Consider the following 18982-nt stretch of genomic DNA (forward strand, 5'->3'; position numbering starts at 1 on the left):
TGCCCCTCCCCCGTTCATGCTCTGTCTCTCTCTGTCTCAAAAATAAATAAATGTTAAAAAAAAATTAAAAAAAAAAACAAAAAAACAAAACAAAACAAAAAAAGCCACCCATAATTTTGTTCATATCTTCCACCCTTCATTATTCTATCTCTATATAGTGCCACCATGTCCATGATTCCGTTTCAACTCCTCTAGAACAAAAGAGCAAACGACCTCAAATCTTCCCTCCTCTCTCTTTCTCCACAAACTCGCAGGGTTAAGAATAGTCTATTCTTCCTGCAGAAGGAAGGGTCAGGAACTGAATCTTGTTAAGGATACCCTTTGAGACAGATTTATACAGATGAATATGAGCTAGCCAGGTTGAAGAGAAGGGAAATGATATGACTTTGATTCTTAATAATCCCTAGATATCTACTCACACATGTGTTATGAGCATTTTATGAATTGCCTGCTGGAGACTGACTGGTCAAGCAGGACAACCTTGGTCTTGGCTACTTGAAGTTGTAATACCAGCTTGCCTGAGAGTGGGTGTGACACAGAGCAGGGTGGATGGAAGGAAGAATACATAGCTTTTGTTTATCTGCCACTAAGATACAACACTGATTCATATACGAATATATTATATATATGCATATACACACACATATACATATATATTATATTACTATTAAGAATCGGGACCATTACCTAGTTACAAAGACAGAGTGGTATGTCATCTACACTGATACTGAGAATCCCCTCCTATGAGAACAGCCCCCTGATTTTCCTCTGAGAATTCTCCTTTGCTCTCTTTGCCCACATGTTTTTGAGGTCACTAACCCTTGAGGCATATAAGTATGTGGCCCAAGGCTTCCTACTGACAGCATTTCATACTCCAGGACAGTAAAATATTTTCTGGAATGGAGCTGTGTGGAAAGGAGCTCTCTTTTTCCTATTATCTGTAGCTTCTTGTGGCCATCTTTCTCTACAAAGCTGGAATCTGTCTGAATCAGATAAGCAAGACAGATCAGAGGCAGCTGAAGCCAAGATTTGAAGAAAGATAGATTTGACTACATAATTGAAGCATCTGTCTTCCCTGAAAATGGACATGGACTATTAGTTATTTGAGCCAAATCATTTCCTTTGATTCATAAGCCTATTTGAAAAAAAAAATTAATGTTTATTTATTTTGAAGGACAGAGAGACAGAGCGTGAGTAGGGGAGGGGCAAAGAGAGAAGGAGACAGAATCTGAAGTGGACTCCAGGCTCTGAGCTGTCAGCACAGAGACCAATGTGGGGCTTGAACTCATGAGCCATGAGATCACAACCTGAGCCAAAGTAGGATGCTTAACTGACTGAGCCACCCAAGCCTATTTGAATTGGGCTGTGGTCACTTGACATCAAACATTCATCTTTAATGCCTTTGTTTCCATGTCGTTTTCTCCTTTGAGCTGTGAACACTTCAAAGTCAAGGATTATATCTTAAAAAACTTTCTGTATTTATTAAAAATGTATTAGTCTATATTAATCTCCAGTCTAATAGTCAACAAATGTTTTTAAATGGAAGATTAGAGAAAAAATATGTAGACACATACACACAGAAACTGGATGTTGTTGAAAGACCCATATGGCAGCAATACAGATTTGACACTATCTTGACTTTTCAAAACTTGAAGTAAAAATTTTAAGAAATATAAGTATATTAGGGGCGCCTGGGTGGCTCAGTCGGTTGAGCGTCCGACTTCAGCTCAGGTCATGATCTCGCAGTCCATGAGTTCGAGCCCCACGTCGGGCTCTGTGCTGACCTCTCAGAGCCTGGAGCCTGTTTCAGATTCTGTATCTCCCTCTCTCTCTGACCCTCCCCCGTTCATGCTCTGTCTCTCTCTGTCTCAAAAAAAATAAACGTTAAAAAAAAATAAAAAAATAAATTAAAAAAATAAAAAAAAAAGAAATATAAGTATATTCTTATGGAATTCAACAAACATCATTTGTGATTCCTGGGATATGAAGCTTTCAAAATTTCTCTTTTCCTTTTCTTCTTCTCTTTATTCATCAATTATTAATTAATTAACTTATGTGGAGGTGTTAGAAAGTATACAAAAGTGTTTTAATTATTATTACATATCTGTCATAGAAAACTTAATGGCAAATCAATTGATAAGGAAAAGGTGCAGGTTAATTAAGTGTCACTTTTGGTAGTTATTGGCCCATTTACTTAGATAATATAGATTATGCACAATAAGTCATATATAAGATTCCAAACTAAAGAAACAGATTGTTCAACTCCATTTACTGAAATTTTATTACCAGAGTGTACTTGTTTGCAGGTTTTTTTTCTCTTCAAAACCAACCATATTGTAGTAAAGGGATAGTTTATCATGCCATTTTGAACCTCTTCCACAGCCAAACATCCAGAATGATGTCAACTTTAACAGATGTCAACCACTAGTTCAACAAAACAACTACAAGTAGGGGTGCCTGGGTGGCTCAGTCGGTTGAGCGTCCGACTTCGGCTCAGGTCACTATCTCGTGGTCCGTGAGTTCGAGCCCCACGTCAGGCTCTGGGCTGATGGCTCAGAGCCTGGAGCCTGCTTCCGATTCTGTGTCTCCCTCTCTCTCTGCCCCTCCCCTGCTCATGCTCTGTCTCTCTCTGTCTCAAAAATAAATAAATGTTAAAAAAAATTTTTTTTAAAACAACTACAAGTAAATTGACAAAATATGAAAGTAAATTGAATAATAAAATACATTTACTTGAATCTATGTTTATACTTTCCTGTAAACATATAGAAATATTTTTATTTGGCCACTTTTTTACATCAATACATAAGTCCCTTTTAGTTTTTGTGGGTCTGTCATGAGGCTAGATCATTTCAGAGATGATAGTACTGAGAATTTCTAGTGAACATGAAGAAGAAGGTACTTGTTTAAGATGTTTCTTGCCCAATGAATTATGTAACTAAACCATAACTCCACTATATTATTCTTTTCTATATTTTCTGAGTCTAGGGAGTGAGAAAAGATGATTGTTGTTAAATCTTTAGTTTGTCACATCTCCCTACAAAACATGACCACAGACATGCTATGGCATCGCTCCATAGCCTCTCAGTAGAGAGAGAAACACATACATTAAGATAAGAATGAGATTAAGGAGTTTCTTGTGGGAAATAATTTTCTAATTTATTTTATGAGGGAGTACAGTTATCGTGTTAGGAAATTCAATAGATTATGAAGTGTGAACTCTTGTAACTAAACACTAAAAATGTTTATTCATTGAAATACCAGTAATTTATATAATTTTCTGAAATTTTAATACATTAAATTCACGAGTATAAAATTAAAATATGGTATAAGGGAGTGATTTGTGTGACTTTTATTTCTTTGTTCTTTTCAAAAAGGACAGTATTCAAAATTGCTATCTTCTGCTTCATTGAAAGTTGTCTTAGGGAATTCTTTCATGCAAAGTCTCATATATAGTCTCAGCTTTCTAAGTCTACATGTGTTGAGGAAATTAGGAAATAAACAGAATATCACAGCGCAAATAAAAAATCTGACTATTTTCTGTCAAAATTGTGAAATCACACAAAACTGTATAAAACAATGGAATATATTAGACAATATCCTTTTTCTCACGTCCCTGAGATTTTTCCAGTAAGGAAGCTAACTGAACCCTGTCAGACCCCAGGTGCTATGAGAGACATTTTCACACATGTTTAGGTACTGACCCTGCTTAGCAAACCCAAGAGAGAGCATTTTCTTCTCTTTACATGAAAAGAGAATGAGACTCAACCAAAGAATAAATAAACAGCTTTTTACAAGATCACAAATATATTAAGCAACTGCAGAGGGACTTAAACCCACTTCTGCTAACTTTAAAACCTATTACTTAAGGATTTGCCTTTGGTTGACTAGTTTTTCAAGTAAAAATACTACCTCTACATGCCAGAAACCAGAACTCTGCTGTCAGAAGTCTCTTACAAATGAAAAATGCCATCATTCTTTCCCTTCCTCTTTTAATAGGTCATGTAATTTACCTACTGATATATACTAATCAGATATTTATATATATATCAGTATATAAATATATAAAATAAAATGCTTCTATGCATCTTTTATTCTTTTAACTATATCTCTATGTGTTCCAATAATAATAATAATAATAATAATAATAGATGTTTATGTTTCAACCAGACAAATAATAAACAGAGTTTAGGTCAAAAATCATCAAGCATTAATTACTTAAGTACATATTGAGGGCCCAGGAAAAAGTCCCAGTGCTCTGGGTCATTAGAATGTATCCTCTGGTCCAGTCCCTGTTTTGAGTATCACTGCATAAACAACTGAAACATGCAGTGTATAATTAAGTGATGAAACATATGGTATGAGTTATAAAAGCTTTAGGGATTTAGAGAGATCAAGCAGTGAACTTTCCCAGTATAAAGGTAAGGAAGTGAAGCATCTCTTAGATTTGGTGGTCTTAATACTGTATTATGGAAAATTATTCTTCTCTAGGGTATACTAGAATTTCTTATTTTAAGAAAAGCAAAATTTTCAGTAGGGGGAAAATTCAACAGGAGACAATATCATTGTGATGACTGTTAAAATAAGCATGAAGTCATAAACTGAAGTACAGAAACCACCAGTTTCCTTTATTAAAATTAAGGAAGAATAAAGAAAGGCAATATCTCTGTTGGTCTCCTGTGCTTGCACTGGATCAAATCTAGCAAGGGCACCATATGAAAAATGGCCACAGCATACCTAATTACCTTTCGTAATTACTTGGAGATCTGCAGCAACAAGAGAATCTCGCATGGGTCCATTTGATTTCTGCTCCACAATTAGCTATGCAATCAAGATTTCCCTTAGAAAACAAGCAAGCAGAACTGTAAACAAGTAACTAACAGACAACAAAGGTAGTCACTTCTATGGCCCAAAGCCTTGCATCCAGAAAGACTATTCGTTAAGGAAACTAGTTCCAGACTTTCGTGTCCACAAGAAGTTCTCCTCAGAGTCCCCCAGTTTAAGCACATGTGTGGTCTAGGAGAAAGGATGCCTCTGTTCCTCTAACTCTAATCAACAAGATCAAGGATATAGCCACACACCATGTGACTTCCCAGGCTGTCGGTAGTTGGTACCAGGAAAAAGTTAATTACAATCAGTGAAACAATGTGGCATTTCATTTTGCAACCATGAATCATTCTCTGTCTGGTCTAGACTCCTGAGATTCATTTTCATAGTAAACTAATCTTTAGAGTGTCAGACTGTGATTAGTGATAGTGACACATTTTACAGATTGGGTCCTCAGAGCTGTGCCTACCCTGTTGCTATGGAAAGTTTGGTAGAGATCTTGGTGATAATAATCTTGACATTAGAAAAACTGGCATAAAAATTAAATATGTACCTCCTTATAAAAAAAATTTGACCAAGATTTCAATCTAGAATAGCTAAATGTATCTTAGCAACCTATATAATTAAATTTTAATAGATTATATATAGATGGGACCTACAGGTTTGTGAATTTATATTTGTGTGTTTGTGAGTTAATTACATTTACAGTTTACAGTAATATTTGAAAGGTCACACTCTAAAAAATAGTTATTGACTTGTTAGGTGTACATACCAAATACTCTGAATATTCCTAATGTGTTCTTACCTGTAAAAATGCAACATACTTAGAATTTTTTTTAATGTTTATTAATTTTTGAGACAGAGAGAGACAGAGTGAGTGCAGGGAAGGGGCAGAGAGAGAGAGAGAGAGACACAGAATCCGAAGCAGGCTCCAGGCTCTGAGCTGTCAGCACAAAGCCCAATGCAGGACTCAAACCCACAGACAGTGAGATCATGACCTGAGCTGAAGTAGGGCATTTAACCAACTGAGCCACCCAGGTGCCCCACTGCAACATATTTTTACAGAAAAGCATTATAGGTAAAAGGAGATTGTGAGGAAGAATTTGTAAGATTTACGATACTGTGGAGAATGCCATGGGTGAACCAAGGCAAGTGCCATTATAATAAATCCCTTTGCATCTCTTAAGAATGTTCATGGTTTCTGTGTTTGACAGGGTATTCATAGTCTTCCTGTAACTTATTAGAAGGATATTTAAATTCCACTCTGCTACTATGAAGAACAAGCTATTGAAGATGAACTCCTGCTGGTCTTCTTTTAGACATCAAGTTTTGTTCATCACACAAGAAAGAAAACTCACATTGCAGGGGGAAGAAAGAAATGAGTCCTTCAAGTCGTAAGGAGAAACACACTTGAAGGAAGTCGTTCTTACCTCCTCTTTCCTCAAACATATAAACACAGTTATGGGACCAGGGCATTTGCTCTCCAGTGTATGGTTAGAAAATGGGATTTAATGTGTGGGGGAAGGTTGGGGGAGGAATGCAGTTATATTAACTTCTATTTGCAAATGTGTATTCTTAGGAAGAAGCCTGTAGATCAGAATTGTGTGCAAATTTTTTCTATCAAGAATGAAAAGCTCCTAAAGAGTTTTCCTATGTACCTTTGTGCATAGCACTTAGGATAAGAGTTGCTGTCCACGACAAAGACTCAGACTTGGAGACTTCAAGTCTCATGCCAGACATTAACGTTCAAAATATAAAACATAGGAATTTTAGCACATGACCATTGAAAGAAAACGGTGCATGCTATTTGAAGATAGCCGAGGCTTTATGTAGCACCAAGTTACATGCAAAAATAAGTCAGTCTTATGGTGCTGACACCAATCCTCTGGAAAACCTGAAGATGTAAACGTTGAGGAGTAAATTACAGCACTAGTAAAGTTAACCTGGTAGAGTCCAGAATGGCATATGCAGCAGAGAAAAAAGCAAACAGAAACAGTTCATGCTGTTATAATTGCTACAATTTCATTGGCCATTTAAATAAAATAATTCAAATTGCTGCAATTAACACACACATAGAATTTAAAAGATGGTGGGTGACCTCGCACAAAACATACTGTGGAATCAGCCCTCCTCCAAAGAATTAACCTTCATAAATCATTTGCATCCAAAGGACACCTGGCTTTATGCTCTGCAAAATTTATCAGCACAGGAAAAGCAAGGCTCCTAAATGAGAATGCCATCAACAGCAAGCACTGTCTCCTGGTTTATTTCATCCATATGAATACACAGAGACTGGATGTGTTACATTCACACACTCCCCAGCTGAAAGTGGGATTTTGCTTTTCTGCATGAGTGCCCCGCACAGCTGAGAAGAAACCATTAGCTGTATTGCTGAGAAGTGAGTCTGATTCACGTTGACAGAGATTCCACTTTTACATGACTTCAGGGGCACAATACCATCTTGTCTGTGGTTTAGGTCTGGATAAAGGGCTCTTTCCATCAACACATTAGAGCATAGTAGCCACAAATTGTTATTTGAGATATGGAGGATATGAGTTCAATGTTTCTCCAGTCACCTGAAACTACATTTAAGACATACTATCTGGGACACATTGGAAGCCTTTTCTCTTATTAGGTCAGATTTATGCAAGCACAGAATGGGCAGTCCAAAGAATGATGATTTATGATCAAAAATTTAAAAAAAGTAACAGCTGGTTGAGTCTAATATGAGTGAATGATGACCTCTACTACCCTTGGCTCTGAGGTGTAGGTCTAGGAAATAAGGTAAGCCAGGTCTAGGAAATAATGTAAGCCATTTGAACTACTGCCTAATGTACAGGGCTCAAAAGCAGTTTTAACATCTAAAATGTGTACTTTTTTTACCCCTTTAAAAATAATCTCTACTCTGGAAGGTACTATTTCAAGATCATAAAACTCTTCTGACATTTTTTTCAAATACCAATTCTTTATACTACAAAGACAAAGGGAGTTCCATTCACCATTCACATTTTCCTTCAAAATTATCACACTAATTCTATGCTTATGGCTTGTAATATTTATATTGGTACCTGTTTAGTCAAAATAATATTTAAACAGGAATGTCATGCTACATCCCATTTATGTGATTGTTATCATACCATTGCAATAGGAGAGCAAAAGCATCGCTAATAAAAGGACATAATTCAAGTCAGTTTGAAGGCGAAAGTAAAATTGTACCAGCTGTGGAAACAATAACTGAACTGGGAGGAAATTGTACCTCTATGCAAGTTCTTCACTAAGTGATACTCTCAAATGGGGACAGCAATAAACGAAAGCATTACTTAAATTAGCATCCCCTCTCCAAAGAGAATGGGAACCAGCCTATCACGGACATTCTGTGAATGACCACAACTGGATCCAGAAGTCTCTGGCAGAACAAAATGGGAGGAGATATAAAATAAAGCCAGAGGAGCTGCCAGAGGCAGGTACCTTGCTTATAAAAAGTTCAAGTCCAACTGGGGGGGGGGGGGGAAGGGTGTTGGCAAACTGAAAGAAAATAGAATGCAAAACTAGAAACAATATCAGAATTATTGAATACCAAAACTTCATATGCAAATAAGTAGAAATTAAAGCATGTTCTTTTTGAAATAAGTACTCCTTAAAAGGCTGCCAAAGTCAGATTCTTAAATGGCTATCTGAATGTTAGTTGAAACTGTTTAAATGGTGAATGCTCAGGAATAAAAAAAAATTAGTAATTTATTCCCAAAGTGACCTTTTCCAGGCCATAATAAATCATCCATATATACTGTCTTTTTTCATGAACCTTCCGTTTAAAGAAGGCAAAAATGGAAGTACTGCTGAGAGCACAAGGCAGTCACGGACTCCAATAGGAAGCACATAAGCACTAATCTAACTTCTTGGCTGAAATTCATCATCGAAAGAAGTGCATGTCTTGTGATTACCTGCCCCAACTCATTCCTTCCTCTTGCCTCACATTTCTGTTACCTTTAAGGAATGGTGGGGGAGGGGGATAGAAGAGTCACTGTTCTTGACATTTGCATTTGAACCTTGAGTAAGAAAAGAGGCTTTAAATAAATAAACAAAATGATGATTGAAAATTGCATTTGTCCCATTGAAACAGAAGCCAAGGAATTAACTTTTGAATTGGAGTTTTGAGACTCAAAATATTCAATATTACTCTTACTGGAAAGTGAACTGCTTAAAGCACAGTTATTCTGGCAGTAATAGTAATGAAGACTTTTCATCTTTTATCACCTTACTCCTTTAACTAAAGTGTGAACCTAAGAGCCCCAGGCTCCTCTAAATTCAAGGTTTAAATTTTAAAGAAAAACATCTTTGGGAATATCTACAACTCCATTATAGCATTTCATGCAATTCAATCCAACACACTCTGCATTGTTGTTTACAAATTATGTGATCTTCAGCTACATTTATAAGACTGAATAGTCAGCCTTTAAATCAAAAAGCACAGACATGAGAGTAGGATTATATAATATATAAGTATATTAATACACTTAATATATATTTTTTTGTTTTACAAATTAGGCCAGTTACAGCCAAAACACAGCAATGTAACTATTCTCATACCCAATAGAGAGTTTAAACAAAAGATAAAACCACATTTCACATTTTTTATGAATGACTGAATTTTAAATTTTAAGTGAATGGTACTTAAAATTCCCAGAATGGAAATGGGTTACCCACGAGCCACTGTCTACCATCATTCTATAATTACAAAACAAAATACTACAAAGTAAATGAGGTTGATAATTTGTTATAGTATTATAGCATCATAAGTATATTGACAATTTGATGTTATACTCTGTGTTAAAATATGTAGATATAGTAGAGTCTAAACACAATTTAAACAAACTTATATGTAATATTCAGCTTTAAAGAGTGTTTTTGCTAAAGGAATATAGATCAGCAAATAAGCAACAAAAATAGTAAAAAGTCTGAAACTAAAATATAGATTTGAGTCATCTTCAGAATGCATTGTTAATTTCACACTATCCCATGAGAAGAAGTACCCAGATCACAACAGATCTCATAACACTGTGCAGCCACTAATGGACAATTTATTGACATGAATTTCTGTGACAGCATGCAGTGTTGGAAAGGGAAGAATGAGCTGAGGTCCATGACTCTCACTGGAAGTGAGTCTTTGCCTTGATCGAGCATATTGTACGCAGTCAACCAAAGCAGCAAAATATTTCTCGAAATGCATTTATGACAAACTGAATACAGAGGAAATGGGGAAAAAAATCCAAGAATCTATATGAACTAGCGGTACTAGCAGAAATAGACGGTGAGGAGGAAATTTTTCAATTTGACCAGAAAAACTACCGCCCAGAGAGAACGGTTAAGAAAACTAGAAGAACAAAGGTGTCAAAGTGGAAAAAGTAACCTTTAAATAGCGCTGGAGAGAAATATCAGAGGACTTAGAATAAAAGTATTCAGTAACCCACTATATTTCTTGTTAATATTTTATTTTCTTTAAGGAATATACTTCAGAAATCCCTTACATGAAATGACAAAAGTATGTCTGCTCTTTTTGAACAATGTGTCTCTCAAAGCATTACTTATGAATTATTTAACTTTTCTTATGTGTTCATATAGTGAATAATGATTAGGCAATAACTTAAAAGGAAGAGTTGAAGTCCAATAAATTGTTCCGTCCTTCACATGTTAATATACATCTTAGGAACAAATAGCTCGCTTCAGTTCAAAAACTGTTGTAAGGTGTGGGTCCAATACCTGCACACTGCAAGGACTTTGTTCTCCCTTAAGGAGTATATTTGCAGTGGTAGCTTACCTTTATTTTAACCACTTTAATCTGATTCCTTCTACCACAGGGCAACAAGCAGAAGCCTTTTTATGCAAATGATTGGGAGGAAGCTGTGATGAAAAGTCTGCATGTAGGAGTAAAATTGTAGATTTTTACCGACTGGATTTTTGTGCCTGGTGAAACCACTGCAGTTCTATTGATCACTTTCTCTGCATGCACCAGGATGGCAAGCTGCACCAGATCTTTGGGATCTGTCGTGATCACGGATTGTGATCAGGGGGCGTTTCCATAGCACTTGTACACATCTCGCTTTAAAAAAAACTCTGTGATGTTGATCACTGTACAATGTAAATGATGAAAGGAGTAAAAACTGAGTCAAAGAGCAGTGAAATGAGTCATTCCAGTTAAAGCAGAATACAAAGTTTGATTCCCAGACACCTGCTGAGGCAACTCTGACTCAAAGGTAACAACTTTTCAAATGAAATTTCACTAGCTATTCATTATATATGGTGAACAGGGGTAATTGATTAAACAGACTCTTTGGTGTCAAGCAGTGGGAAGCGAGATGTTTGTGACTAAGGAAGAAAATGCAGAAGGAGAGAAGAGTCAGGTCATGTGCATTTTTTTAAACATGTATTTTATTTTTGAGAGAGAGCACGGGTGGGGGAGGGGCATAGAGGGAGGGAGACAGAGGATCCGAAGTGGGCTCCATGCTGACAGCAGCAAGCCTGATGTGGGGCTAGAACTCACAAAGCCTGAGATCATGACCTGAGCCATAGTGAGACACTTAACTGACCCAGGTGCCCCTGCATTTTTAACTGTTGTAAGTCACACAGCAAAAAATGTCTATTTGTGTATAATCATACTGGGGATATAGGGACCACACTGCATCTACCACCAAGAAACTAGTTTGCTTAATATAGCCTAACAAGTCCTAATTGGAACAGGCAGAAGAAATATGTGCGTACAATACTGTTATCCTAATGATAGAAATGCAACTGGCTATTAGCCAGATTGTTACTGTTTCCTTTACTGAAGCTTGTAATCCCCTGAAAGAAAATGGATTTAGCACTTAGTATTATACCAGGCATTATTTCCCAGGAACACAATCTTCACTAGCTTGCCTCTAAACTTAGAACTCCCACGTATCTCTATCCACTTCTCACCATCCCCACTGGCACCACCACAGGCCAGTATCCTCTCAATGCTCACCAAAACTTTTTCAAGACTAGTAACGAGGCCCCTGGAAGAGGTTCTGCAGCATTTGGATCCAGTCTTCACACTACAACCAGATTTAGCTTTTTTTTTTTTTTAATATTTATTTATTTAAATAATCTCTACCCCCCAATGTGGGGCTTGAACTCATGACAACGAGGTCGAGATTTACATGTTCTACTGACTGAGACAGCCAGGTACTCCCAGTTAACTTTTTCAAATATCAATCGGATAGCCTCCAACAAACCCCACTATTAACCTTCGGTAGCTACTTTGCTCATAAGATTAACCTGGCCTGTAAACCTCTTGATAGCCTGGTCAACCATGCATACCTCAATATGCATAGCTCTTGCACTTCTCCATGCTCCAGGCACACTGGGCTTATTCAATTCTGTGAATGTCCATGCTGTCTCCCACTACTGGGACTTTTTCCACACGCTTTTCCTCAGACTGGGATATTATCCATTATATCCACTTTCCAGCCTTACTTATGTTGTATTCTCCCTTCCAAGCTTACGTTCAAGGTTTACTTCCTTTAGTTGTTAAGTTTTATCATAGTATGATGTTGCTTTCCTCCAAAGCACCAATCTTAGAAGATACTTATATGTGCTTTTGTCTGAGTAGATCTTTGGAAAATGTTTTTCTCGTGAAATATGAAACAACAGAGAAATGCACACAAAGCAGAAACGGGCAGTTTATCACTCATGTACCCACCACATAAGACGTAGAATTTTGCATGCAGAAACTCATGCCCTTATCCAATTAGTGTATACTCTTACCACTCCTCCAAAGGAAAGCACTGATATGACTTATATAATGAATACTGTGAAAATTTTCACTACCTAAGCATGCATCTTTAAACAGTGAGTGTAAATTTGCCTATTTTTTGAGCATTCTAGAAATAATCACATGATAATTATTCTTTGTGTCTTCATGGCTGATAATGCAAGCCTTAGCTTTCCTATTCCTTACTCAAAGTTGACTTTATAATTTGTGGTTGCTTGTATTTCAGTGTAAACTTTCACCACATTTGCAACTTTCTTTTTTTTTTTTTTAAATTAACATTAAAGTTACGTTTATTTTTTTTATTATTTTTTTTAATATATGAAATTTACTGTCAAATTGGTTTCCATACAACACCCAGTGCTCATCCCAAAAGGTGCCCTCCTCAATACCCATCACCCACCCTGCCCTCCCTCCCACCCCCATCAATCCTCAGTTTGTTCTCAGTTTTTAACAGTCTCTTATGCTTTGGCTCTCTCCCACTCTAACCTCTTTTTTTTTTTTTTTTCGTTCCCCTCCCCCATGGGTTTCTGTTACGTTTCTCAGGATCCACATAAGAGTGAAACCATATGGTATCTGTCTTTCTCTGTATGGCTTATTTCACTTAGCATCACACTCTCCAGTTCCACCCATGTTGCTACAAAAGGCCATATTTCATTTTTTCTCATTGCCACGTAGTATTCCATTGTGTATATAAACCACAATTTCTTTATCCATTCATCAGTTGATGGACATTTAGGCTCTTTCCATAATTTGGCTATTGTTGAGAGTGCTGCTATAAACATTGGGGTACAAGTGCCCCTATGCATCAGTACTCCTGTATCCCTTGGATAAATTCCTAGCAGTGCTATTGCTGGGTCATAGGGTAGGTCTATTTTTAATTTTCTGAGGAACCTCCACACTGCTTTCCAGAGCGGCTGCACCAATTTGCATTCCCACCAACAGTGCAAGAGGGTTCCTGTTTCTCGACATCCTCTCCAGCATCTATAGTCTCCTGATTTCTTCATTTTGGCCACTTTGACTGGCGTGAGGTGGTATCTGAGTGTGGTTTTGATTTGTATTTCCCTGATAAGGAGCGACGTTGAACATCTTTTCATGTGCCTGTTGGCCATCCGGATGTCTTCTTTAGAGAAGTGTCTATTCATGTTTTCTGCCCATTTCTTCACTGGGTTATTTGTTTTTCGGGTGTGGAGTTTGATGAGCTCTTTATAGATTTTGGATACTAGCCCTTTGTCCGATGTGTCATTTGCAAATATCTTTTCCCATTCCGTTGGTTGCCTTTTAGTTTTGTTGGTTGTTTCCTTTGCTGTGCAGAAGCTTTTTATCTTCATAAGGTCCCAGTAATTCACTTTTGCTTTTAATTCCCTTGCCTTTGGGGATGTGCCGAGTAAGAGATTGCTACGGCTGAGGTCAGAGAGGTCTTTTCCTGCTTTCTCCTCTAAGGTTTTGATGGTTTCCTGTCTCACATTCAGGTCCTTTATCCATTTTGAGTTTATTTTTGTGAATGGTGTGAGAAAGTGGTCTAGTTTCAACCTTCTGCATGTTGCTGTCCAGTTCTCCCAGCACCATTTGTTAAAGAGACTGTCTTTTTTCCATTGGATGTTCTTTCCTGCTTTGTCGAAGATGAGTTGGCCATACGTTTGTGGGTCTAGTTCTGGGGTTTCTATTCTAGTCCATTGGTCTATGTGTCTGTTTTTATGCCAATACCATGCTGTCTTGATGATGACAGCTTTGTAGTAGAGGCTAAAGTCTGGGATTGTGATGCCTCCTGCTTTGGTCTTCTTCTTCAAAATTACTTTGGCTATTCGGGGCCTTTTGTGGTTCCATATGAATTTTAGGATTGCTTGTTCTAGTTTCGAGAAGAATGCTGGTGCAATTTTGATTGGGATTGCATTGAATGTGTAGATAGCTTTGGGTAGTATTGACATTTTGACAATATTTATTCTCCAATCCATGAGCACGGAATGTCTTTCCATTTCTTTATATCTTCTTCAATTACCTGCATAAGCTTTCTATAGTTTTCAGCATACAGATCTTTTACATCTTTGGTTAGATTTATTCCTAGGTATTTTATGCTTCTTGGTGCAATTGTGAATGGGATCAGTTGCTTCATTTGTCTTTCTGTTGCTTCATTGTTAGTGTATAAGAATGCAACTGATTTCTGCACATTGATTTTGTATCCTGCAACTTTGCTGAATTCATGTATCAGTTCTAGCAGACTTTTGGTGGAGTCTATCGGATTTTCCATGTATAATATCATGTCATCTGCAAAAAGCGAAAGCTTGACTTCATCTTTGCCAATTTTGATGCCTTTGATTTCCTTTTGTTGTCTGATTGCTGATGCTAGAACTTCCAGCACTATATTAAACAACAGCGGTGAGAGTGGGCATCCCTGTCGTGTTCCTGATCTCAGGGAAAAAGCTCTCAGTTTTTCCCGTTGAGGATGATGTTAGCTGTGGGCTTTTCATAAATGGCCTTTATGATCTTTAAGTATGTTCCTTCTATCCCGACTTTCTCAAGGGTTTTTATTAAGAAAGGGTGCTGGATTTTGTCAAAGGCCTTTTCTGCATCGATTGACAGGATCATATGGTTCTTCTCACATTTGCAACTTTCAACAAGAAAACACTTCATTGGAATGCCATTAAATCTGTTGATAAATTTGGGGAGAATTGACATTTTGACAATATTGAAGTTTCCAATCCATTAATATGGTATATTCCTCCATTTACTAAGCTTTTCTTTAATTTATCATGTTAATGTCTTATAGTTTTCAGTACAGAAAACTTTGACTTTTTTTTGTTAGATTTATTCTTACGTTGGTTTTTTTAATGCTATTGTAAATTGTATCTGTTTTAAAATTTCAGTTTCTATTAATCTGTATAGAAATATAGTTAATTTGGGGTATTTACTTGTATCTAGGACCTTAATAAATTCAGTTATTGGTTTTAGTAGTTTTTTGTAGAATCTTTTGGATTTTCCACATAAACAATGTTGCCTGTAAATAATGACAAAATTAATTACTTCCTTTCAATAATTATAATTCTATTTTTATTTTCCTTATTTATTGGTACAGCTAGGACACCAAATACAACGTTGTATGGATAAGAAAATAACAGACATCTACATTTTGTTCCAATCTCAAAGAAAAAGCTTTCAATAATTCAAAATTAGGTATAATGTTTACTGTAGGGTTCTAGTGATACCTTTTATCTAATTAACAGTTTCCTTCTGTGTCTAGTATGTTAATCATAGACAAGTATTAAATTTTATTTTTTCAACTATTAGACTGATTACATTAGTTGTATCCATTATCTTGTTAATATTTTGTATAGTATTGATATATATTCAAATGTTAAATCAATTTGCTTTTCTATCCTTCTTTTGGCACTGACAGTATTATCCTTTGTATATAATAACCACATTTGGTTTGCCACTAATTCATTTAGATTCCTTAAAAATCTATGTTTATTAATAATATTGTTCTATAATTTTTCTTTGTTGTAGTGTCACTGTATCATTATTGTTACTGTGGTTATTCTGATCTCATAAAATCATTGGGAGTCTTTTTCTCTATTTCCATTTTCTGAAAGTATTTAGTTTCATCTGTCAGCGGATTAATCTGGGACTTAAGTTTTCCTTGTGATAGTTTTCTAGTGCTTTAATTATAAATTTAACTTCTTAAATTTTCCATTTCTTACCATAGCAGTTGTCTTTTAGGAATTTTTCAATTTTATCTAATAATTTAAACATACATCATAAGTGTTCTTGTTATTTATCATTTTAATATTAGAATCTATAATAATGTTACATGTTTTAATCCTTATATTGTGTATGTATGTGTGTATTTTTAATTTTTAAAAAATGTTGATTTATTTATTTATTTTGAGAGATAGAGAGAGCATGAGCTGGGGAGGGGCAGAGAGGCAGGGAGAGAGAGAATCTCAAGGAGACTCCATGCAGAGACTGATGCAGGGCTCAGTCCCACAAACCATAGGATCTTGACCTGAGCCATAATCAAGAGTTGGACACTGAACCAACTGAGCCACCCAAGTACACCATGTGTTTGTATTTATTGCTTTTTATTAGCCTCATAAGAGTTTGTCAGTGTTATTAGTCCTTTCAAAAAAAGCTCTGGGATTTGTTGATCCCTTTACATGTTTATTTTCTAAGTTGTTAATTTCTATGCTCAGCTTTATTATTTTCTTTTTTCTATATTCTGAAATATATTTTTTCTAAAATATTTGTATTATTAGATCATTGATTTTGAATGATCTCAATTAGTCTAATTTCATAAGTTTTAATGTACATTAATTTTATTATTTTGCTAAAAATATTTCATTACTTCCTTGACTATAGGCATATTTCTTATATTAATTTTTTATTGATTTCTAGATTAATTGAATTTTGAACAAAGTATACACTCAGATTAATTTTTGAAATTTATGGATATTTGTTACTTTTTGTAAAGGTTTCATATACATTTGAAAAGAATGTATATTCTTCAGTTCTCAAGTACTTTATGCTTTGTACATTAGGTCAAGTTTATTAATTATGTTGTGAAAATCTTCTATATCCACACTGTTTATTCTATTAGTTACAAATAAAGAGTGTTAAAATATCCCATCACAATTGTAGATTTACCTAATTTTTCCATGTTTTCATGAATCATTGTCACATATTTTATCCATTTTTTGTTATCCATTTATACTTTTTATTTTATACAGTTTTCTTTATCCATTAATCAGTTGATGGACATTAGGGCTCTTTCCATAGTTTGACTATTGTTGATAGTGATGCTATAAACACTGGGGTGCATATATCCCTTCATATCAGTATTTTTGTATCCTTTGGATAAATACCTAATAGTGAAGTTACTGGGTCATAGGGTAGCTCTATTTTTAATTTTTTGAGGAACCTCCATACTGCTTTCCAGAGTGGCTGCACCAGTTTGGATTCCCACCAGCAATGAAAAAGGGTTCACTTTTCTTTGCATCCTTGCCAACATCTGTTATTTCCTGAGTTGTTCATTTTAGCCATTCTGGCAGGTGTGGGGCCATATCTTGTTGTGATTTTGATTTGTTTTTCCCTGATGTTGAGTGATGTTGAGCATCTTTTCATGTGTCTGTTAGCCATTTGGATATATTCTTTGGAAAAGTGTCTTTTGCCCATTTCTTCATTGGATTACTTGTTGTTTGGGTGTTGAGTTTGATAAGTTCTTTATAGATTTTGGATACTAACCCTTTACCTGATATCCTTTGTAAATATCTTCTCTCATTCCATTGTTTGCCTTTTAGTTTTGTTGATCATTTCCTTTGCAGTGCATAAGGTTTTTATCTTGATGAGGTCCCAATAGTTCATTTTTGCTTTTGTTTCCCTTGACTCTGGAGACCTGTTTAGTAAGAAGTTGCTGCAGCTGAGGTTAAAGAGGTTTTTACCTGTTTTCTCTTCTAGGATTTTGATTTGGTCCTGTCTTACATTTAGGTCTTTCATCCATTTTGAGTTTATTTTTGTGTATGGTATAATAAATTGGTCCAGGTTCATTCTTCTGCATGTTGCTGTCTAGTTTTTCCAACACCATTTGCTGAAGAGAGTTTTTTCCATTGGATATTCTTTCTTCGATACATTTTTTTCTGTATTTTACTTTGATCTTTTAGAACCTCCTGCAAACAGGATTTAAAAAAATTTTTGTCTGCCAATCTTTGCATTTTAAGTGAAATTAATCAATTTACATTTAACATAATTACTATGAGTATTTAAATCTATCATCTTACTGTTTCTATTTATGTGTTCTATATTTTTTGTCTCCTCTCGAGTTTTTGCTTGAGTTAGCATTACTTATTATTGTACTTCCTCCATCTATTTCTTGAAAGTTATATATTTCTTTACTATTCTCTTAATGATTAATCTGGAAAATAAAACAAATTTTGAATTATCAAAGCCCAACATTGTCATTCATACCTTTTTTCTAGACAATTCAAAGACCTTTGAACACTATAATTTCATTTATTTCTTACTGGACTTTTATGCCATTGGTATCATGTATTTTAATTCTACACATATTGTAGAACACTGAAACCACAGTTATTCTTTTTTTTTTTTTTAAGATTTTATTTTGTAATGTTTATTTGGGGGGGGGGATGGAGCATGAGCAGGGGAGGGACAGAGAGAGAGGGAGACACAGAATCTGAAGCAGGCTCCAGTCTCCAAGCTATCAGCACAGAGCCTGACGCGAGGCTTGAATTCACAAACCGTGAGATTGTGACCTGAGCTGACGTTGGAAGGTTAACCAACTGAGCCACCTAGGTACCCTCGTTGTTATTCTTTTATAAGATCAATAACTATATATTTAAACTTTTCATAATTCTTCATTTT

The sequence above is a fragment of the Panthera tigris genome, chromosome C1 (genome assembly GCF_018350195.1).
Source record: "Panthera tigris isolate Pti1 chromosome C1, P.tigris_Pti1_mat1.1, whole genome shotgun sequence".
In the NCBI taxonomy this organism is placed as follows: Eukaryota; Metazoa; Chordata; class Mammalia; order Carnivora; family Felidae; genus Panthera; species Panthera tigris.